The sequence below is a fragment of the Rattus norvegicus genome, chromosome 2, assembly GCF_021556685.1.
Source record: "Rattus norvegicus strain SHRSP/BbbUtx chromosome 2, alternate assembly SHRSP_T2T, whole genome shotgun sequence".
NCBI classification, from domain to species: Eukaryota; Metazoa; Chordata; class Mammalia; order Rodentia; family Muridae; genus Rattus; species Rattus norvegicus.
In genome coordinates this window covers 194,264,625-194,286,214 of record NC_141535.1, presented here as the reverse complement: position 1 = coordinate 194,286,214, position 21,590 = coordinate 194,264,625, and the positions used below count along the sequence as shown (strand labels likewise).

Below are 21,590 nucleotides of genomic sequence, written 5' to 3'. Positions count from 1 at the left end.
TGGGTGTGGCCTTGTTGGAGTGGGTGTGGCCTTGTTGAAGGAAGACGTCACTGTGGGAGCAAGTTTTGAGGTTATGTATGCTCAGGCTATAGCCAGTGAGACAGACAGACAGTCCCCTTTATCCTGCCTGTGGAACAAGATGTAAAACTCAGCTCCTTCTCCAGCACCATGTCTGTCTGCAGGCTGCCATGCTTCTCGTCATGGTAATGGACTATACCTCTGAACCGTAAGCCAGCCTCAATCAAATGTTTTCCTTTATAACAGTTACCGTGGTCATGGTGTCTCTTCACAGCAACGAAACCCAAACTAAGCCAGAGGGCAAGGGGCAACTTCCCTGTCATGATCCCCTGAGTTGAATTGAGAGGAAGAGGAAGAGAAAGAGGAGGAGGAGGAAGGGGAGGAAGAGGAGGAAGAAGAGGTAGGAAGCAGAAAACAAATGTGTTCCTTGTGGAACAAAATGCAAGTGACCTTCCCTCTACTCAGACCTTTAATAAGGTTAACCTTGATTCTTCTTATCTCCTTGTTGTAGCCTAGAAACAGAGATCATCAGACCAGATAAGTTTAATTTTTTCAATTTTTATTATTTCATGTGTATATAAGAGATAGGGTACAGGGTGGTTGTGGCGCATGCCTTTAGTCCCAACACTTGGGAGGCAGAGGCAGGTGGATCTCTGAGCTCTAAACCATCCTGGTCTACAGGGCAAGTTCCAGGATAGCCAGAGTTACACAGAGAAAACCTGTCTTGTAAAACCAAAACCAGAGTGTGTGTGTGTGTGTGTGTGTGTGTGTGTGTGTGTGTGTGTGTTTGGGGAGGCGGGGGGATGTATAACCCAGGTTGGACTTGAACTTACTAAGTAGCCAAGGATGACTTTATTTTTTTTTTTTCCGGAGCTGGGGATCGAACCCAGGGCCTTGCGCTTGCTAGGCAAGTGCTCTACCACTGAGCCAAATCCCCAACCCCCAAGGATGACTTTAAACACCTGATCCTCTGGCCTCTACCTTCCAAGAGCTGGCATTATGGGAATGTGCCATTGTACCCAACTCAATCCAGCTAGTGATGCCCACTTCTATGTCTTAAGGAAAAGTGAAGCCTTTGAAGGACCAGAGAGGGTATAAAACTTTCCCAGGATCACACAGCTGTATAAAGTTAGCCAGGTCTTGGCTCAGTGGATAGTATACTTGCTGTGCAAACGTGATGGTCCAAGTTCAAATCCCCAATACCCAGGTTAAAAAACTGGACGCAGTTGTGTGATTCTGAAATTCTAGTGCTCCAATGGTGAGATGAGAAGAGAGAGATGAATCCTCAGAAGCTTGAGGGCTGAAGAGACTGGCATACCCAGTGGGGACAACAGACACCCTGTTTCAAACAAAGAAGGCAAGAACTGGTGTTGGAGATTGTCCTCTGATCTCTGTAAGTGGGCTGTGGCATCTGTGTGTACACACACACTCACACATACCCCCATTCACACACTCGTACATAAAAAATACCACACAGTCATACGATCACATACACATCACACATAAAAACAAACTAAACGCGGGTTGGGGATTTAGCTCAGTGGTAGAGCGCTTGCCTAGCAAGTGCAAGGCCCTGGGTTCGGTCCCCAGCTCCGAAAAAAAGAAAAAGAAAAAAAAACAACTAAACGCAAACACAACAACAACAACAACAACAAAAAAAAAACAAAAAAAAACAGGTCTTTTTTCTTTCTTTTTTTTTTTTTTTTTTTTTTGGATACTCCGGATGCAGCAATGTCTTGTTTCTCTCACTGGATCCCACAAGGGTGTAGGGGAGAAGTAAGAGGAGTCTGAGGCATGAACAAGGCTATGTAGAGGTGAGGTTTTCTGGTTGGCTGGTGGTCAGGGGCCCTGAGCTCCAGGCCAGCATGGCCAGACTGAAACACCTCCTCTCACAGGGCCCTGGAAGGGAGGAGGAGGTGAGAGGGAAGGCTTGTAAGAAGCAATTTGAGGGTTGGGTATTTAGCTCAGTGGTAGAGCGCTTGCCTAGCAAACGCAAGGCCCTGGGTTCAGTCCCCAGCTCCGAAAAATATAAAAAAAGAAAAAAAAAAGAAGCATTTTGAGAAGCAAAGCCAGCCAGCCCCTGTCCTGGCTTGCACCCTCTTCCAGAAGGTTGGGTGCAGCTGCAAGTTCAGCCAGCACGAACCTCGGTCTGTGGTCTGTCGGTACTGGCAATGTCTCTCCTTCCGCTTTCTGAATTATTTATTCGTCCTTTCCTCATCGCCCCCTAGACCTTTTGTAACATTAAAGCTTTAAATAGGTCTGGGTGTTGGTTTGGGCCACGGCGTTTCACCATCCCTCCTGCCAGACAGTCTCCGAGAAGCCACATTTCAGCAGATTGATTTTCCCCTTGGTCATGGTTATCGGCTCTGCATGGGTCCTAGGGAACAGCCCCAGTCCTGCCTGGGGCTCTTTGGCCTGTCTCTGCTGACACTTGCTCAATATATCAAACCTTTACTCAGCGATTGTGGGGCCCAGAGACTCTCAGGGAAGAATCTCCTCCCTCCTTCCCTGAGGCTGGAGCTGGGCTAACCCAGCACCCACAGGTGACACCTTAGCTATGCAGGGACTCTGCCCCACCCTCACCCCTCAGCCCAGGGAAGAGTTAGGGTTTCCTTAAAGACCTGGAGAGACTTTTTTTGTGAACCACCCAGAAACTGCTGGTTACTGTAGGATGGGGACCATTATAGAGACAGGGTAGAGATATGGTTTGGGGAGTCTCCAAGGTCCAGAGGAAGATGTGCTCTGCGGGATGCCGCTCAGGGGAGTTCAGGCCAGGCTGGAAATCCTATCCGACTTTCTGCATCTTTTTGGTACACATTGTTTGTTGGTTGCAGCCTGGACAATCCACCATCCTGCCCTCCTCTCTGCCCCCTTCTGGCTTCTGGATCCAACTGTAAAAAAAGAAAAAAAGCTACAGTCTAGCCTCAGTTCCAGATGAGAACATTCTTTTCCTCTAGCCTTCAGCATGCCCACTCACTTTGCTCTTCTGGGGATCTCCTGGCTTGCTTTCTATCACTATAATGAAATCCATGAGCCTGGATAAAGTTTTGTTAAGAAAATAGGTTTATTTAGCTCACAGTTTTGGAGGCTTAAACTCCAAGATTTGGTAACTCCATCTATTTAGTCTCTGATGAGACACTCCCTACTCCATATTGTGGAGCATCAGAGGAAGGAGAGAAAGGAGAGGGGGAACTCACAAGGCAAAATGGAGACTAGAGAGAGGCCAGGTTTGCTTTTCAATAACGAATCTCTCATAACCCCACAAGAATTGCTTTAATCGGGGTTGGGGATTTAGCTCAGTGGTAGAGCGATTGCTTAGGAAGCGCAAGGCCCTGGGTTCGGTCCCCAGCTCCAAAAAAAAGAACCCAAAAAAAAAAAAAAAAAAAAAAAGAATTGCTTTAATCCCGTCTCAGGACAGAAGCCCAAATGGTCTAAACTCTTCCTACCCGATCTCCTCTTACTGTCACTACATTGAAAACCAAGCTTCTGGGGTTGGGGATTTGGCTCAGTGGTAGAGCACTTGCTTAGGAAGCGCAAGGTCCTGGGTTCGATCCCCAGCCCCGAAAAAAAAAAAAAAAAAAGAAAAAAAAGAAAACCAAGCTTCTAACACTTGACCCCAGCGGGAGCCTGCTGCTGACGTCATGGCCCGCTCTTTCCTTTTCAGTCCAACCTGTAGATGGCACTGTGGAGCTAGCCATCACTACATTGCTCACCCTGGATGTTTCTCACAGATCTGGCTTGAGCCTCTCCTGCTGCAGTTTGAATCTGCTCTGTTCCCTCAGCAAAGTGTTAGAAGAGTTGCCTCAAAGGGAATGTGACTCCATTGCTTTTCTCTAAGATCCAGAAAATTGTACTTACTTGCCTAGGGACACAGGGTTGTGTCACAGCTGGTACCTGGGACCTAGATACTCTCCCTCCCAGCACAGCCTACCACCCCATCCAAACAGAGACTGAGCCCAGCCCAGGGAAAGACTGCTGTTCTCCTTGACCTCTCTATTCACCTCTCAAATCTCCTATTAGCAATGAAGTCAAAGAAGTCCGGAGACCCGGGAACCCAGTGCAGCTACCAGAGAGGAAAGGGCCCTGGCCCCTGCCTTCCTTCCAGACACCCCTGCTGGACTGCACAGGCTCATCTGGGGTTAGAAATGGCACTGCTATCTCTTGGGGCAGCAGATATTGGGCTTTTAGAGTCCAAAAGCAGCTCTTCCCTGTCAGAAAGACACACAGGTATGTACAGGGACTGCATCCCCAAGACCTGGCTTCTTGCCAAGGCTTAGCTGCATAGACAGCTGGGCATTCCCTACCCATCCTCCTGGTGAGGGTCTTCAAATGAGCCGTGACCACAGCCTCAGTGACAGTCCACAGCTTGCAGCATCATGGAACCGGGTGTGGCCCTCTGCTTCCTCATAGTCATAGGGCTGATCGCTTGGTGAGCCTGGCCAACCAGGCAAAGCCAGGCATCTGGTGTGGTAGAATAGTGCCATCTACCTGTGACTGGAGCAATGGCAGGAATCAGCCGGCTTGGCCAGAGAGGTGTCATCCCGAGAGTCCCTGGACATGACTAATTCCTTAACAGAGCAGTAGTCTTTCCTGTACACAAAGGCTGACACAATATCCATGAGTTGGTCCCCAGCTCAGAGACCACGGCTGTTGTAAAAAGCATCCAGTGTCAAGCTGAGGACACACTTGAAGGAGACCCAGCAAGAGAGCCTAGAGGAGGGGTTGGGGATTTAGCTCAGTGGTAGAGCGCTTGCCTAGGAAGCGCAAGGCCCTGGGTTCGGTCCCCAGCTCCAAAAAAAAGAACCAAAAAAAAAAAAAAAGAGAGAGAGAGAGAGAGAGAGCCTAGAGGAACCAGGAGACAGTGCACAGGTGTTGGGTAACCACTCTACTATAAGCCAATCATCAGGACTTGGTGCAGTGCACAGTGTGTGTGCACCCATGCATGAATATGTGCATATATGTTTGAGCGGGTTTGCATGTGACTGCACAGGTGTGCCTGCATGTGTGCACATAGGTGTGGAAGCCAGAGGGCATTCTCAGGTGTCATTCCTTAGTTGATATCCACTTCGGTCTTTTGAAACAGGATCTCTCTTACTGGTCTGGAATTCTTAAGTGGCCTGGTCTGTTGGCAGGCAAACACCAAGGACAGACTTGTCCCCACCTCCCCAGCACAGGGATCCCAACTGAGATCAAACTCAGATCCTGATGTAGGGCAAGCCTTTCTCCCCAGGCCTCAGTGGGAAACTTATAATATGTCCAAGGACAACGAAGGCCTCTGGAAGCCATAAACTACTCCCACCTTACTCTGGACCTAATCTGTCCTGATAATCTGTCCTGAGGGCAGCTTTTGCTTTTCTGCCTTCAGAGAAGCTAAGCAGTAGAAGAAGTTCTCCAAGGATCAGAACAGTTGGTTCCCAAGGTTATGCTGGAGGAGGATAGGCCATGGCCTAGATTTTTTTTTCTGCTGCTGTAACCAACATTCTAACAAAAAGCAATTTAGGGGAGAAAAAGATTTATTCCCAGGTTACAGTTTACATCATCAGAATTTACATCGTTATGGAGAAATCAAGGCAGGAACTTCAAACTGCTAGTCACTGGTCACATCACATCCATAGGTTCAGAGCAGAGAAAGGGGGTTGGAGAGATGACTTATTGGTTAAGTGCTCTGGCTGCTCTTCCAGAGGACCTGGATTTAATTCCTAGAACCCACTTGAGACTTATAACTACCTATAAATTCAATTTTTGGGGATCTGACACTCTTCCATGGTCTCTCTGAGTACCAGGCAGGCAGACGGTACACAGACACACATATAGGCAAAATATGTATGCATGTGAAATAAATAACATTTTTAAAAGAGAAGACAAAACCAGCGTACACCTTTAATCCTAGGACTTGGGAGGCAGAGGCAGGCCAATCTCTGGTCTACAAAGCAAGTTGCAGGACAGCCAGGGCTATTGCATAAGAAACCTTCATTTAAAAACAAAACAAAACAAAACAAAACAAAACAAAACAAAACAAAACAAAAATCATCTTTCTAGGGAATAGTGCCACCTACAGTGGGCTGAGTTTCCCACATCAATTAATACTACACAGGCCAACCCAGTGTAGACAATCCCTCTCGGCGTCACTCTTCTCAGGTGATTCTGGGTTGTGCCAAGCTGACGTTGAAGACAACCATCACAGGCCACCACTCAGGTTCCAGCACCGGGTCAAGCACTAAATGCAAGTCACTGTGTTGGGAGGGAGGCTGACCTAGATGCCTTTTGAGAGGTGCTTAGCTCAATGACTATAAAACGTGAGTCGGTTAGTGTATATCACTTCCTTGCATCTTAACTCTGTTCCTAAGGTTCAAATCTGCATTCTCTGATGGCGCTCCCCAAAAAGCATTTCATTAGTTAGGAATGATCACCAAATATCATCAATGGGCTCTCCTGGGCAGAGGGAGAAGCTGAGTTGCATGTGATCTAGACCCCAGCCCCAGGTATCTTTGCAGGGAAATCAGGAACCAATGTGACCTGTTGATTTGTCATCATGTGCGGCTCCTCTGGGAAGGGCTGTGGTACTCTCTGCAGCTGGGAATGTGTCCTGCACTCCTGGTAGGTCTGTCTGCAGAGCACCATAATTGGAATCACAATTCCAATGTGACACTTTAATGGCAGTGAGCCATGGCAAGAAAGGTCATGTGGCAAGGGTCCTTGTCCAAAGGGGGTTTTCTTTGTTTTGTTTATCTATTGTGTACATATAAGTGTGTATCTATGTGAACAATGTATGTGCAGAGACTAATGGGGGCCAGAAGAGGGCGCTAAGTCCACTGGAACTGGAGTTATACAGGCAGTTGTGATTTGTCATATGGGTGCTGGGAATTGAACCCAAGCACTCTGTAAGAGCAGTCAGTGCTTTTAACCACTGACCTCCAGCCCTCGTTCCAGCTTTCTTAATCCCTGCACCTGCCTAAGAGGAGCTGGCTAAAGCCTACCTTGTCCCTTCTTCCTCCCAGTCCCAAGGCCCACGAACAGACTAGAGCTCTTCCTTTAGTCACCAATGAGCAGATCCAAGCATGAACAGCTCATTCTCATTTCAGTCACACAGAAGCCCAGATTAAAATTCATACTCATGTTTCCTTTCTTCTTTCTACAATAGGTAATTAGTTTTTCACTTCCATGGATAAGCAATTAATTAATGCTCTGTTAATAATGATGGAACTCGGAATTTAAAATATGCTCAGTTTGTTTCTTTCCACTTTTCAAGAGAATTGGGAGCAGGAATGTGGAAAGAAAAGAAAGGTGGGGTTGTTCAAATTAGGGTACTACTTCTGTGATGAACCACCAAGACCAAAAGCACCTTGGGAAGGAAAGGATGTGTTTGCCTTAACTTCCACATTACTGTTCATCATAGAGGGAAGTCAGGACAGGAACTCAGAGCAGGAACTTGGAGGCAGGAGCTGATGCAGAGGACAGGGAGGGTGCTGCTTACTTTCCTGCTTCTTCTGACTTGCTCAGCCTGCTTTCTTATAGACCCCAGAACCACTAGCCCAGGGATGACCCTATTCATAATGGGCTTGGCCCTCCCCCATCGATCACTAATTAAGAAAATGCCATACAGGCTTGCCTGCAGACTGATCTTATGGAAACATTTTCTCAGTTGGAAATCCCTTCCCTCAGATGACTTTAGCTTGTGTCAAGTTGGCCTAAAACTACCCAGGACAGAGCTGGAGTGGTTACTCAGCCATTAAGAGCTCGTGTTGCTCTTCCAAAGGATCAGCACTCTCTTCCCAGCATCCATGTTGGGCAACTCACAGCCACCTGTTTGTTACTGTAACTCTAGGGAATCCAATACCCTCTATTGGCCTCTGAGGGCACAGAAGCAAAGAACCAAGGCCTTCGTATTTCCTCTGGTCTCCACATATGTCCCATGATATATATTCACACACAATACATCTTTTTTCTTTTTTTCAGAGCTGGGGACCGAACCCAGGGCCTTGCAGTTGCTAGGCAAGTGCTCTACCACTGAGCTAAATCCCCAACCTCCCCAATACATCTTAAAAAGAAAGATGAGGCTGGAGAGATGGCTCTGAGGGTAAGAGCACTGTCTGCTCTTCCAAAGGCCCTGAGTTCGATTCCCAGCAATCACATGGTGGCTCACAACCATCTGTTATGAGATCTGGTGCCCTCTGCTGGCCTGCAGCCATACATGCAGGCAGAATGCTGTATACATAATAAATGAAAGAGGAGAGAGAAGAGAGAAGAGGAGGAAGAAAAGAAAAAAAGGAAGGCAGGAAGGAAGAAGAAAGGAAAGAAGAAAAGACACCTAAAGAATCTTCTCTATTAGGACTGTCTTGACATCCTTGGGATGTGAAAGGAAGGCACACCTCACCAGGACAGATTAAATGGTCTTCTGGGCCCATAAGTGCCATTGGATACAAAAATATAGCTCTCAGAGTGAGTATTCATCAGAGAGGCCAGCCACATTCTTCTCCACATACAGTCCAAGCTTAGTGCCCCCGCCCCACTGCCAGCCCCAGAACCCTCCACCTTTCCTTCCTCCCCCGACGCCTGAGTCCTTGCCCCAGCTACCTCCAGCATGCTTGCCTCAGGAGAGGGTGTCCAGCAACAGGATCTTGTGCAGGTTGCACGTGGGAGTGTGAATTGATGCACCACTTTGGAAAACAAGTTGTCATTACCTTTGAAGCGGGAATGTTTGCTCACCGTGAGACCCAACCCCCTCCTTACAGAGAAACCACAAAGATGAATGTGTGCCCCAGCAGAGGTGGACAAAGGAGTGGAAATGTCCCATGCACCCGTGGACAAGCGTGGATGAGTAAAGAAGCTGTGAAGACCCAGAAATAAGAAGGGCAGGGAGAGCTGCCCCTCTCCAGCGTGAGCTCGGGGGAGGGGACAGGAACTGCGGGGCTCAGATGCCTGAGGTACCTGCCAGCTGCTTCGCTGGCCACTTCTACAAAGATCAAAAGGCAAAGCTAGAGCTGGTGAGATGGCGCCAAGGGCCAAGCCGTTTGCCGCCAAACCTAACGACCTTAGTTCGATCCCAGGGACCCACGTGGAGAAAACCAAATGCTGAAGGTTGTCCTTTGACCCCCAACATGTACACCACACACAAACAAATGATGTAATTTTAAGAGACCATTTCCATATTAAAAAGTAAAACAAACATCTTAGTCACACCTACCGATGTGGCAGAAGATTAAAAACCCACAAAATTCAAGCAATTTTTCAAATTCAAAATTCAAATTAAAAAAATTTGCCTTTTACGTGGGGATTGATAGAAAACACAGCTGTTATCTGAACTTCTAATTCTTGTGCATGACAGGCTCATGGGCTGATCACATTTTATTTTGCACTAAAGAAACGCTTTGTGAAAGCATTTCTCTTTAGCCCATGCTGGGTTAGAGCTCCCTACATAATCCAGGCTGGCCTCAAACTTAGAGCAATCCTTCTGCTTCATCCTATGTCGCGGGATTACAAGTGTGAGCCGTCTATAAACTCCAGCTGTAACTAACAGTTGTAAATGGTTTCATGGAGCCAGGCAGTGACCCTGCACACCTTTAATCCCAGCACTCAAGAGGCACCGGCAGGCAGATTTCTGAGTTCAAGGCTAGCCTGGGCTACATAAGTGAGTTCCAGGATAGCCAGGGCTAAATATAGAAACTGTCTCAAAAAAAAAAAAAACAAAAAAACCTAACTAAATAGATAATTAATTAATTGATTGATTAGTTAAAGTAGTTTTGTGGATCTGGTGAGGTAATTCAATTGGCACCTCTCATACCCTAAGCCCGAGGTTCATTCCCCTATCACAACGTCAAACCAGGGTGGGGGCTTATGCCTGCAATCCCAGCATCCTAGAAGCAGGAAGATTAAAAACAAACAAACAAAACCCCTCAAGGTCATCTTCTCATCCTCTGCTCAGCTAGTCAAGGCCTCTTGGACTCTGCCTTAACACACACACACACACACACACACACACACACACACACACACATACAGTTGAGGAAAGAGAAACAGCTCAAGGTAGTAGGAGGAAGGGAGTCTAGCTTGAGGAAAGCAGTAGGGAGTGAGGAGCCCTGACTGCTGGGAACAGCTCTGGAGTGAAGGGACAATGCAGGTAAAGAGGGGAACTGAGACTCTGGTAGCAAGGCTGCAGGGCGGATCTGGTCCACATGAGGGCACCCAACTCTGCCACATCTGGCCTGATGCAGCCTTGGATGAAGCTAGATAGGAAGGGACTGTCCCATGTGCCTAAACCAGACTGATCCCTCTCTCCAAGTTTCTTTCCTTTTCTTTTGACATGAGGCCACTATGTAGTTCAGACTGGCCAGGAACTCACTATCTGGACCAAGCTGGTCTCAAACATACAAAGATTTACCTGCCTCTGCCTCTGCCTCTCTGCCTCTGCCTCTCTGCCTCTGCCTCTCTGCCTCTGCCTCTCTGCCTCTGCCTCTCTGCCTCTGCCTCTCTGCCTCTGCCTCTGCCTCCTCTGCCTCTGCCTCCTCTGCCTCCTCTGCCTCCTCTGCCTCCTCTGCCTCCTCTGCCTCCTCTGCCTCCTCTGCCTCCTCTGCCTCTGCCTCTGCTCTCCCTCTCCCTCTCCCTCTCCCAGGGGCAGGGACCAACAAAAGCATGAGCCACTTGTACCCAGCATTCTAGGTTTCTCAAAGAAACGTTACTGTGGGGTCCCTCTGGCCCCTGGAAACACCTGACACTTAGTCTTTGAGGAATGAATGCATGCAGCTGTAATCTAGGGCTTTGAGCCCTGAGGGTAGTTAATATTAGTTTGGTTATGTCATGAATTTGTGCCGAAAGTGACTTGACTTGGGAAGCTAGATACCTTAAAAAGTCTCTTTCAGTCGTGTACAATGGGGGCTCCCCCATGACTATTTACCCTGCCTACTCAGGTAATTGAGAGTGTTGGGGCAAAGAAATGTCCAGCCTCAGCCACGTCTCTGAGTTTAAGGCCAGCCTGTTCTACAAAGCAAGTTCCAGGACAGGGAAGGCTACACAGAGAAACCCTGTCTCAAAAACCAAAAAACAAAAACAAAAAACAAGGGGTTGGAGAGATGGCTCAGTGGTTAAGAGCACTGACGGTTCTTCCAGGGGACCTGAGCTCAATTCCCAGCAACCACAACCATTTGTAATGGGATCCTATGCCATTTTCCAATGTGTCTGAAGATAGTGACATTGTACACACATACATAAAATAAGTAAATAAATCTTTTAAAAAAGTCAGCCTCAACTCTCCAGCTTTCAAGCTTCTATAGATGTTCCCTCTAGGTATAATGGATAGAAACCTCGGGCTTCTGGTACACTACACATGTTTCTTAATTGTTAAGGAACTGAAATGCTGGAAAGCTTTATGGCTGAGGGCTGGGACCCAAGAGGCTAATGTATCTCTCGGAGATGTTCATACTTCAACACGGAGGTAGTGGCAGGCCCCAGCTGGTTTGCTCCTGGCCTTTTCCTGTCTCTTGTCCCATGTTTTGGACTTCTCTCAAGCCACTCATAGAAATAGGAACTTTCTCACCCAAAAGAAGCCGCAGCAACTTAAAAGGTCACTCTTCCCTCTCCCTTATCCCTTGAGGGCCTCTTCCAGAGGTCCTGAGTTCAATTCCCAGCAACCACGTGGTGGCTCACAACCATCTGTAATGGGATCTGGTGCCCTCTTCTGATGTGTCTGAAGACAGCAATGGTGTACTCGTAAAAAATAAAATAATTAAACTTTTTTTTTTTAAAGAAAAGAAAAGAAAACAGAATCTCAAGGCTGGAGAGATGGCTCAGTGGTTAAGATCACATAGTACTTTTGCAGAGAAGCTGAGCTCAGTTCCCAGGACCCACATTGGACATCTGCCTGTAATTGCAGCCCCATGGGGGATCCTACCACTCGGGCTCCTTAGGCATCTACACTCACCACACACCACACATATAAATTGTTTAAAAAATGATCAAAGCCCAAAATGTTATGCATCTCAGGTGGGCCTTGAACTCCCCATGCAGCTGAAGATGACTTTGGGTCCTCCTGCCTCTGCCTGTAACACTGGAATCACAGATATGGGACACTGTGGTTTAGGTGGTGCTAGGACCAATCACAGAACTTTGTAGATGCTGGACAAGCACACTACTGAGCCCCAGCCCCAGTCCCAGATCATAACTTTTTATCCAACATATTCTTCCTTGAACCTAAGCATCAAGAACAATTTCCTCTGGATCTTCGGGTCTTTTCTGGGACTTCCAGGATTACATAAGATTTTGATTAAATAAACTTGCTATCATGTCTTTGTTAACCTGACTCTTGTTACAGGAGTGTAAGTTGGGACCTTAGGTTGCTGTGAGGGTTTCAGTTCTGCCAGAGCAGGGTTTTTGATGAACTCTGTGGGAGGGGAATCTGTCTTTCTTGCTGTTGAACTTCCTGGGCTCAGTCCAGCGCTTGCACACTGCGGGCATGGATCGCTAACAGAAAGAATGGGGACAGGAGCCCACATTTACTCAGCTCTCCTGGGTGAGTGCCAGGAACGGTTCAGGGTGCCCTCCAGGCATAACACAATCCACACCAGGCCCAGGAGCAGACCCAGTCCACCCCCACCTGTTTCCTGTCTGCCTGGCGAAAGGCTTTTTAAAGACTGCACTTCCCCCAGGCCTTGCCTCATGCAGGACCCTGCAGTAGGATCAATATTGAGACCCTCACACGGGATCTGGAAGGGGGAAGAGGGCCAAGGCCTTGGTGTCCTGCTGCTGTGGCTGGTGCTCTGGCCATGCAGATGTGAGTTCTTTCCTGAAGCAGGGTCTGGTACCCAGTTACCACCTCGGAGCCAGAGGACAGTTGGCAGCTGCAGGACAGTGTGACTTCTGGCACACAGCCAGGTGGGTGGAGCCTGGACCTCAGCAGGGCTCCTCCCTCCCCTGTTCAGACAGAGCAGAGGACCCTGGGGGGGGGGGGGGGGCGCAGCCCTGCCTCTGCCTGCAGCCCCACCCATTATCTCAAACCACTTTCTGTTCAAAATTCCCCCTGCAGTGGCTGCAGTGAGCTGAACCCTGCTGACTCAATGTGAACATTACCCTGGTTTTACAGGCCCAGAGCCACAAGGCCAGCAAGTAACAAAGGCAGGTTTGACTCCTGGTTTTCCTGACCTCAGTCCTCACCCCTCCTCACAAGGGACATTGATGCTGTGTGTCAGATGAAGGAGGACAAGTGGACTTCTACTTAGAGGGTGGGGCTGACGCCATGCCAGCAGGTTCTGCCACGGTGCTTGGTGCTTCCACCTGAGCACCACAGCACAGCTCCCTGGCGACAGCCCCAAGGCTGGCATGATTCATATGGAACTGAGGGTGTTCAACGGCTGCCTAGAAGAGCCAGGCTCACTAAAACACCAGCATGGTGGGGCTAGGGGTTGCCAACACAGATTGGTAGTGTTTACAGAAACACTTCAGAGGTCATTTCAAAACTGAAAGAGGGGGTTGGGGATTTAGCTCAGTGGTAGAGCGCTTGCCTAGGAAGCGCAAGGCCCTGGGTTCGATCCCCAGCTCCGGAAAAAGAAAAAAAAAAAAAAAAAAAAAAAAAACTGAAAGAGATCAGAGCTCATGTCACCAGGCTCGTGGCTTGGGAGGTCGGCTTAGACGACCACCTTGGTTTCTTCAGTATTTTGGGGTTGACTGGCACCCAGATCCCAACAAGCATGTTCTGTACTCACTGAGTCTGTACACCAGGACACCTAGTGGAGACTATCAGCTCCCTGGACTGGAATGTTCCTGCCTGTTGACAGAGTGGCTCAAATGACACAGGCCTTGTTCTAAGAACACCAAAGGTGTTAAGATAAGGCAGCCAGGTGGGCCGGAGGCCCAACTCCATCCCTGGGATCTCAAGTTATCCATTCACTGCCTTACGCATTCAGCAAATATTTGAGTACCACTCATACCTCGCTCACCCTCAGCTGCTCAGAATGGGACGTTCAGGCATTGTGAGCGGAGCCTGAGGCTCTTACATTCCCAGGTGGGAAGCATTTTCCTGCCTCCCTTTTTTTAAAGATTAATTAATTAAATTAATTAATTTAGATTTATTAATGTCTATAATGTATGTGAGTACACTGTAGCTATCTTCATACACACCAGAAGGGGACATTGGATCCCATCACAGATGGTTGTGAGACACCGTGTGGTTGCTGGGAATTGAACTCAGGACCTCTAGAAGAGCGGACAGTGCTCTTAACCGCTGAGCCATCTCTCCAGCCCCATTTTCCTGTTTCCTGTTATCTTGGAAACTACTTCTCCTTTTATCGATTACCTCAGGCAGGTGAGCTCCATTTCTCTCTCTCTCTCTCTCTCTCTCTCTCTCTCTCTCTCCCCCCCCCCCCCTCTCTCTCTCTCTCTTCCTTCCTTCCTTCCTTCCACAATTTCTTTATATGTGTCCCAGGACCACCGGTTTGGTTATCAGGTGGTAAGTACTCAACCTCACTGATAAAAGTGCACGAACCAAGATAAGGTGCTCAGGTGGGTTCCTGGCGCAAAGGAAGAAAGGAAGGAAAGAAAAGTACCAGGAAAACAAGCCAGGGAAGTCATCAATGTTTGTACAGCACAGGCAAACAAACAAAACACTAAGGATAACATGGGACACTGGAATCGGCTCAGAGATGTCCCTGCAGTTGGGACAGGTACTGCTCTTGTAGAAGACCCACATTTGGATCCCAGCACCCCAGAAGGAGGATCACAGTGCCTGTAACTCCAGCTCCAGGGCATCCAACCCCTTCTTCTGGACTCTGAGAGCATTTGCACTCACCCATGCACATTCCCACACACAGAGACAATAAATCTTTTTTAAAGTGAATATGAGGGTGGAGAGATGCTCTTCCAGAGGTCCTGAGTTCAATTCCCAGCAACCACATGGTGGCTCACAACCATCTGTAGTGGGATCCGATGCCCTCTTCTGGTGTGTCTGAAGACAGCTACAGTGCACTTATATAAATAAAAGTTAATGAAAAAAATATATCTCGCCAGGTAGTAGCACATGTCTTTAGTCCTGGCACTTGGGAAGCAGAGGCAGGAAAATCTCTGAGTTTGAGGCCAGCCTGAGCTACAGAGTAAGTTCCAGGATAGCCAGGGCTACAACAGATACAACCCTGTCTCAAACAAACAAAGAATATATCTCGCTGGGCATGATGGCACAGACCTTTAATCCCAGCACTCGGAAGGCAGAGGCAGGCAGATAAATCTCTGTGAGCTCGAGGCCAGCCTGGTCTACATAGGGCTCCAGGATAGCCAGCACTACGTAGAGAGACCCTGTCTTAGAACAGAAGGGATATATCTCAGCAGGGAGAGTTATCTCTCTGATTCCCTCATATCTTCAGGTATACAGTGTTTCTTTCCACCTTCTGGCCCCAAGCTGGTCTACTTACAGTTGTAAAGCAGAATTTTTCTTGGGCCTTTGAAACAGCTCAGAAGGTAAAGGTGCCCGTAGCACAGGCCTAACCACCTAAATTCAATCTTCAGAGCCCAGGGAAGATGGAGAACAGGAGAAGATGGAGATGTGGTCTCTGGTTTCCACATGCATACTATGACATGTACACACAGACACACACAACACACACACGCACACACCACAATTATAACGTTTAAAAACAAATACTTACACAGAAAAATCCCCACTACTTCCTCTGAGCCACATCAAAAGATGTTAACTGCCGACCGAGCATTTGTGACATATGCGGTGTCTCAGAGGACGCTAACATCTCTATATTGCTATTTGTGTCTCAGCCTGGAACACAGCTGCTCCCCAGGCATTCGTGCCGCCCATGCCCTGTGAAGTAGAATACGATGGCATCGGAACCACTTGAATCTGAGCGCGGTTGAGCATGCCTCGAGTCCTAGCACTCGGGAGGTGGTGGCAGGTAGATTCTCTGGGAGTTCTCAAGGCTAGCCTGGTCTACACAGTGAATCCCAGGAGACCCAGGGCTGGTAGAGAGATCCTGTCTCAATAAAAGGGAATTTCTTGAAAACAACGGCAGTTGGTTTCCGTAGTTCATTTTCACAACTATGGCGTGCTTATTTTATCGATAGCAATCAGTCAGCCTGCTGGAGAATGTTCCGCAGACCTGTCTTCAACCTCCCCAGGTTAGTGTAGAGACCGTGCTATGCCTGGCCTTGGCCTCATCCCAGCTCTTAACTACAGCTCTTCCTGAGAGCCCAGACCCTGCAGGTGCCTGGTCTTCTTTTTCCTCACTGCTAGGCCCTTCCCCAACTGCAGAGTCAAAACCGGGATCACATCTCCTGAAACGCCGTGCAGACGAAAGAGTGAAGGCTAATCATAACCACCGGCGTATTTGTTTGCTGTTCTCGTTTTAGTTTTTGGGTTTACTTGGAATTTTTTTCATTTGTTTTTTGTTTGTTTGTTTGACTGGTTCTTGTTTCTTGTGACACGGGGTTTCTCTGTGTAGCCCTGGCTGCCTGGAACTTGCTCTGTAGACCAGGCTAGCCTTGAACTCCAACTGCCTCTGCCTCCCAAGTGCTGAGAATAAAGGTATGCACCACCACTGCCGAGGTTGGTTGCTGTTTTTGGGAGAGCTTCTCACTCTATTGCCCACACTAGCCTTGGACTTTCAGTGGTCTGTTCCTTTTTTTTTTTTTTTTTTTTTGGTTCTTTTTTTCGGAGCTGGGGACCCAACCCAGGGCCTTGCGCTTCCTAGGTAAGCGCTCTAACCACTGAGCTAAATCCCCAGCCCTGGTCTGTTCCTTTTTTAAGGGGTGTTTCATTTTTCATTGTTTCTTTGTTTGAGTCAGGGTCTCTCTTTGTAGCTCTGGATGTCCTGGAACCAGTCTATGTTTATCAGGCTGACCTGGCACTCAGAAAGATCCCCTGCCCCTGCCCCTGCCCCTGCCCCTGCCCCTGCCCCTGCCCCTGCCCCTGCCCCTGCCCCTGCCCCTGCCCCTGCCCCTGCCCCTGCCCCTGCCCCTGCCCCTGCCCCTGCCCCTGCCCCTGCCCCTGCCCCTGCCCCTGCCCTTACCTTATTAAAGGCAAAATTCACCACATCCTGTTCTTCAGTCTTCTTGACTCAGTCTTTCTTTCATGTGCTGGCTAAGAATCCAGGTGGTAGTCATGGCACAGTTTTCTTAAGAGTGTTGTCTCATCCACGTTACTGTTTTTCTTAGGGTTGCTATGGCTATGAAGAAACACTGTGGGGAGGAAGTGGTTATCACTTCCACATCATGGTCCATCACTGAGGGAAGTCAGGACAGGAACTCAAACAGGATGGAGCTTGGAGGCAGAAGCTGGTGCAAAGGCCATAGAAGGGTGCTACTTACTGACTTGCTCCTCGTGACTGGCTCAGCCTGCTTTCTGATGGAATCCAGGACCGCCATCCCAAGGGGTAGCCCCACCCACAATGGGTTGGGCTCTCCCCCTTCAATCGCTAATTAAGAAAGTGCCCTACAGCTGGATCTTATTGAGATATTTTCTCAACTGAGGTTCTCTCTTCTCCAATGACTCTAGCTCCTGTCAAGTTGACACAAAACCAGCCAGCACAACTGTTCATGATCTGTCTTTCCCTAAAGTTTGTAGGAAGCCAATGATTATGATTTACTCCTGTGAAATACTCCGGGCATAGCATGGTGGTTGGAGCTGCACGACGTCAGTGATGTTTTTAACAAAGGTTAGAAAGGCTATTCCCTTCCTGTTACACCTGTATTCCAGTGTGGGGCTCTCAGGGGAGTAAGGCTCCACGCCAGCCCTGCTACCCAGGTGTGCGAATGCTCTGCCTGGGTCTCCAGAGCTAAGCATTCACCTGTTGCCTGGTGCTCAGAGGAGAACCACAGCAGTGTGGGCTCCAGGACACCTGCTGTTTGTCTCAGAGGAGCCTGAAAAGCAGCTGGTTGCCCATGGGAGGAGGCCCTGGGGCTGGAGTCCACAGTGTTCCCAGTCTCAGGTCACTTCACTCAAGTGCAATTCCTCAGTACAGCTGTCTGTCTCTATTCTACAGCTGTTCCCTGCCAATAGCCCTTGCTCTTCCTGTCACTCATCGTGATTCACCTGCCTCTGCCTACTGAGCACTGCACCACCACACTCAGCGAATTAATATTTAACCTTTTTAAATAATCATAATTTCATTTTATGTGTGTGCCTGTTTTGCCAGTGTGTGTGTGTATGTCTATGCACATATACATGCCTGCTACCTGAGGAAGCCAGAAAAAGGCAAGGCGGATCCCCTAGAACTGGGGTTGCAATCAGGTGAGCTATTATATGTGTCCTGTGAACTGAACCTGGGTCTTCTTTTTGTCTTTTTTTTTCTGTCCCAGAACTTGCTATTTAGAGCAGGCTGACCTTGAACTCACAAAGATGACCAGCCTTTGCCTACTGGGATCAAAGGCATGTGCCACCACTTCTAGCTTAGAAGATGGCTTTGCCACGGAGACAACTCTCTGGCTGGGGCTCACCACTTATTTGTTTGTTTGTTTATCTTTGAGATAGGATCTCATCGTGTAGCTCTGGGTGGCCTAGAACTTGCTATATATATATAGTGAAATCCCTGAAGCCTGAAACCCACAGAGACTACTTGCCTCTGCTTCTCCAGGGATGGGATTAAACCCATGAGCCATTACTAAGCTGCTGACTTAAAGACGGAGCTGTTAATGCACACATGCCAATGAGCTGCCTTTGTGGATGCTAAAATGGAACCCCAGTCAACAGCGAGGGCAGCAGCTTTTCTAAACTATGGGGCCATCATCCCTCCAGCCCCGGGATTTCAAATTTTAATCAAATCCAATTTATCTATTTTCTAAATTTCTTTGTGTCCTTCAAGGTTCATTCCAAGCCAGGAGGTGGTAGAAATAGCCTTTGATGCACTTGGAGGCAGAGGCAGGCATATCTCTGAGTTTGAGGCCAGCCTTAGCTACATAGCAAATTTCAGGACAGCCAAGGCTACACATAGAAAGCCTGTCTCAAAAAACCAAACCCAAACAAAACAAAAACGATTTATTCTAACCCTACCTCTACATAACTCGGCTAAGATAAACACTGGTGCAATAAACATGGTAGTGGGTGTGTATGGACACACACACACACACACACACACACACACACACGACTTTAATGCTTGCAAAGGGGAACCTACCTCTGTGAGTTTGAGGCCAGCCTGATCTATCTGTCGAGTTCCAAGACAGAAGGTTCTACATAGAAAGATCCGGTTCTAAAACTAATAATAGGGGCTGGAGAGATGGCTCAGTGGTTAAGAGCACTGACTGCTCTTCCAGAGGTCCTGAGTTCAATTCCCAGCAACCACATGGTGGCTCACAACCATCTGTAATAGGATCTGATGCCCTCTTCTGGTGTGTCTGAAGCAGCGACAGTGTAGTCATATACATAATATAAATAAATAAATAAATAAAAATCTTTAAAAAACTAATAATAATAATAAATGTGGAAGTCTACAGTACAAAGATATTTGCTCACCCTAAACCTTTAGTTTAGACTTACAGCTTTTGTGTTTGTGTCTACAACATATCGCAAATTAATTTTTGCACTATATGCTGACTATGAAACTAGTGTTGAGAGTTTCTAGTAATTTTTTTCCCTTGCCAACTGATGTCGAGCAATTTCAGCACTGCTTGTTGGCACCCTTTCCCCTTAATTCTTGATCAGGGGATCTAAGGTGGCACTGGTTAAGCGGTTTCCGCAGGGGTTAGGGTCGCAGCACCTGTTCGCTCCCACCGCGAGAGGGCGCTGCGTGACCAGACGCCAGAGGTACGGAGCACAGAACCCGGTGTGTGTAGCCTGCTACGTGAGCTCGGGAGCCTGACTTTAGCCTGAACCCTCAATCCGCCTTGCATCTTCTGCCCCAGAGAGAAGCAGAAGGGAGGAATCCTAGGGAGTGAATGTTCAACCCCGGAGGGTAGGGGTAAGGATGGAAGGACACTGCATTGTCTGCAGAACTTGTCCTGGGACAGGACCCTTTGTCTTCTGGGTGCAAAAAAACGCCTCTGTTCCCCATTCCCTGGACCTCAACTGGAGTCCTTGCTCCGCTACATAAATCAAAGTCCATTCATCCCAATTCCACAAACTCCTCCCCTCGGTTATTTAATTTTCATCGTCAAAAAAACTAATATTTACAATTGCAAACATTTAAAGTGCATTTGATTGGACTAATTACCAGAGGATCTTTCTGGAAAGATCGTTAGTATGCATTCATCAGCAATTCAGTCTTTACAACACCGATAATTAAAACGCAGCTTTCGTTGTGGCGCAGAGAGATAGAAACTGCAACAACTGTTTTATTGTCAATTTTTTTTCTTTTTTTCGGAGCTGAGGACCGAACCCAGGGCCTTGTGCTTGCTAAGCAAGCGCTCTATCACTGAGCTAAATCCCCAACCCCTTATTGTCAATATTTTAAACTATCAAACTGTCCCCCACGCAGACATGGCAGCAGGCAATAGGTCCATTGGAGTTTCTAGAACTCTCTGAAGAGTTTGGACTTTCCCGTTTTAAGCTGGGGGGTTGGGGATTTAGCTCAGTGGTAGAGCGCTTGCCTAGTAAGCGCAAGGCCCTGGGTTCAGTCCCCAATTCCGAAAAAAAGAAAAAAATAAATAAAAACTAAAAAATGTCCCCTTCAATAGAAAAGACTTTTCCCTTTGAGACCGGATTCACTGTGTAACCCGAGTTGTATTACCGGGATGCACCACAACACCTAGGCAAAGAACACTTTTTAAAAAGAGTTTTTACTTAAGTATACAAGTGCTCTATTTGTATGTATGCCTGCAAGACAGAAGACAGCATCAGACTGAAGAGGGCATCAGATCCCCTTACAGATGATTGTGATACACCATGTGGGTGCTGGGATTTGAACTCATGACCTCTGGAAGAGCAGCCAATGCTCTTAACCAGCCATCTCTCCAGCCCCTCAAAGAACACTTTTCATGTTTCATAGAGAATAAGCCAGCTATTAGTAAAGAAGGTGGGTTTAAAATTAGTTTCTACTTAAGCTGAAGTCAGAGAAATGAGCTGTCTGTATAAGCCCGATATTTTCCATTCTGTCTATATCACAGAACCACGTTCAGTCGCAGGCATAGCCTCAGGTCACATTATATTTACGGGGCCACTGACTTAGGCCTCTGGATACATATATATATATATATATATATATATATATATATATATATGTAGTTTTGTTTTTTGTTCATTCGTTCGTTTGTTTGTTTTTTTGGAGCTGAGGACCGAACCCAGCGCTAGGCAAGCGCTCTACCACTGAGCTAAATCCCCAACCCCTATATATTTTTAAATATGGAACGCTTCACAAATTTTCGTGTCTTCCTTGTGCAGGGGTCATGCTAATCTCTGTATTCTCATTTCAGTTTATGTGGTGCTAGAGAGAGTACTTCTATATACATCTAAAATTAAATTCAGGGTAGATATTTCTCCAAAGAAGATAACCAACCAGGGTCAGCAGGCAGATGGGATGCTGCTCCAATCACAATCATCAGGCAAATGCAAATCAAAACTAACTGATTCGCACCCACTAGAATAGCTGCTAATACCCCGGGGTGTGCTTGGCCATGGTAGAGAGTGCGCTGGGCTCGTAATTCTGGGTCTAAAA

At 47.6% G+C, this 21,590-nt stretch overlaps 1 long non-coding RNA gene and 1 pseudogene across 2 annotated transcripts; both read right to left on the bottom strand.

The window, feature by feature from the left end:
- Positions 1 to 574: 574 nt before the first annotated feature.
- Positions 575 to 17,181, bottom strand: LOC103691660 (uncharacterized). 2 transcript variants are annotated; one of them, XR_015676716.1, is made up of 4 exons: positions 17,013 to 17,181; positions 15,642 to 15,808; positions 1,737 to 2,909; positions 575 to 891 (listed from the first exon to the last, which is right to left on the bottom strand). It is a non-coding gene; the product is annotated as an uncharacterized LOC103691660 (long non-coding RNA). The 2 variants fall into 2 exon arrangements; XR_015676715.1 differs by lacking the exon at positions 15,642 to 15,808 and adding an exon at positions 4,323 to 4,512.
- A 4,090-nt stretch (positions 17,182 to 21,271) lies between these two features.
- On the bottom strand, positions 21,272 to 21,372 carry Rnu6-406 (RNA, U6 small nuclear 406; annotated as a pseudogene).
- Positions 21,373 to 21,590: the final 218 nt, after the last annotated feature.